At 32.9% G+C, this 2,304-nt stretch overlaps 1 long non-coding RNA gene across 1 annotated transcript; it reads right to left on the bottom strand.

Annotated features, from left to right (window-relative positions):
- Positions 1-216: 216 nt before the first annotated feature.
- On the bottom strand, positions 217-1,821 carry LOC122141539. The gene is made up of 5 exons (XR_006157889.1): positions 1,749-1,821; positions 1,404-1,525; positions 964-1,193; positions 734-880; positions 217-558 (listed from the first exon to the last, which is right to left on the bottom strand). It is a non-coding gene; the product is annotated as an uncharacterized LOC122141539 (long non-coding RNA).
- Positions 1,822-2,304: the final 483 nt, after the last annotated feature.

Genomic DNA, 2,304 nt, shown 5'->3' with positions numbered 1-2,304 from the left:
TTCCATAGTCAATGTTATTTGTTGTTGTATATACATCAACACTACATACTTATTGATGTCTCACACAAATGTTTATTTTGGAAGAATAAAACAAATTTGAGAAATAGATTCGTTGATGTTTAATTCCAACTGATGTGGGGTACCATCAGTAAGGACCATATATTTCACACTAACACCATAAATATTTAGTTTGTTTCACCAACAGTGTTTTCTGTTTTTACCTCAATAAGAAAAAAATCAGAAAAACTAAAAAAAAAAAAAAAATGTATATAACAGACTTCAACATTTTTAAAGCAAATTAGTGTCCAAATCGTGATAAACGCTTTGCAATTACTTCTTGCTTGTCAGGCCTTGGTGTTAGGGCTATGTTCTGTGGCAATGGGTGATGATGAGTCAAACGACAAGAACTTTCCTTGTAAACAACGCTGGTGTCCAGCCGCCGCTGTACAACTTTCTCAACCAGAGACTCTCTGAATTTTTGAGTGGTTTGTGTAAAAATCGTTTTGGCTACCCATTCTTTGGTATGTTTGGGGAAAACCACTTTGTACCGAGATGCACCTATAATAAAAGAAAATTGATGAAACATAATAAATTACACGATTTGTATTGATTACATTACTATAATAGAATGTTCACATTTGATTCTCAACTTGATTAACTTAGATGTATTGTCATCACACAACATATTGAAAAATCTTAAGTAGTTACACACAATATGTTGTTTTCAACTTACCAGTAGTGGTTGTTGCTTGCTGACGACCTACATTTTCATTATGGTCAAGGATAGCGAGTTGTGTTCGTGCAACCATGGACGCATAATGAAAATGCAGGTTCTTTGGGCAGTATTTCAGTAGGACAGAATGAAACACCTCCAGTTGTCCTAAAGATAAAATAAAAAAATTTATACGGTGTACCTACATGTACATGTGTATGTACATTACTATGTGTATATAAATAACTTACCAGTGTGTTTGAAAAGAGCCATTTGCCTCAAATCCTTTTCAAGTCCTTTGTCCAGGACAAGACTCTGCAGTGTGTGGAAGGCACGTGAGTCTTTTCCAAGCCATTTTTTTCTGCGTTGCTGTTCTGGACTGAGATCATTGTGTACACATTTTTTTCTGCTTTCCTTCTTTAAACCAACTGTGCACACCTGTAATGTGTTAAAGTATGGACTTCCAATTTTCGATCAGTTCCTGTATAAATACATGAATACTCAAAGTAATTATTATACAATTGTATAAATTATAAACATAGAAAAATAGATGTTTATGGTCCAGCAACCCCAATATTTAAAAACTTACAAAAAAAAAAAAAAAAAAAATAGCTTTCTTTAAAGAACAAAGTAAAATTTGTGCGTGTGTATAAAGAAATTAAACTTAATATTAAAACATTACAGAACTTACGTCAGGGTCGCCTCCACAAGTTGCAGAGCAATACCATAAATGGTTGCAAATACTTCGTGTCCATGGCTGCAGCTCTCGATTGTCCTTGTATCTTGACATGGAGCACAACTTTTTGGAAAGTCCTTAAAAAATATAATTTTAATTATAAAATAATTAAAAAGGATTGACAATATAGTGCATAACAAGGTTAATCTAGTACTTCACGGTTTATTGTAGCAATTTTTTAAATGCATGAAAACACAACATTGTATATTCCTACATAGGAATAAATAAGTTTTAGACTATGTTGCCTTTTGGATAATTCATAATTAATATCTCTTTCTCAGTCTCTTGTGAGACAGTTACCTTTGACTACATGCCAAATATCAAATTCGTGGTGAATGTTGGGATATTCTACACGCATAATCTTTCTAATAGAGATGGCGATCTGTCTGTGGTCAGCACGTCAATTTTGATTCCTTGTTCTTGTATTGTGTTCACAGCCCTCTTGAATCCTACTGGCTCCATGGCCACAGAACTGGATGCTTCTGTAACCTGAAATGCAATATCATGATAGATAAACAAGGATTGTGTGTATTTTCATTGATGTTCAAAACAATCAAAATATTATTTTTTTACTTTTAAAACCATTTTATATTGATCATAACATTGTAAAAACTGCCAGTAATGTTACTGTACTTGACTTTAAAATACTGAACACCCACTAAAGTTAGTTAAAATTAATAACATACAGGATGTAGAATTATGTCATGTAAACTGACCTGCACCAATTCAAAGTGAACAATCTTGTCTGTTGTGTCATCCATGAAACTGTACGTGTTGTATTTGGCCGAAAATCCAGGGCTAAAAGAACCACAAGTACAAAACTTGTTAAAAATTTTTAAAATTGTCAAAAAAATAA

Source organism: Cyprinus carpio, chromosome B22, assembly GCF_018340385.1.
Source record: "Cyprinus carpio isolate SPL01 chromosome B22, ASM1834038v1, whole genome shotgun sequence".
Classification (NCBI taxonomy): domain Eukaryota; kingdom Metazoa; phylum Chordata; class Actinopteri; order Cypriniformes; family Cyprinidae; genus Cyprinus; species Cyprinus carpio.
The sequence above is the reverse complement of the archived record's forward strand: the minus strand, read 5'-3'. Positions and strand labels throughout refer to the sequence as shown.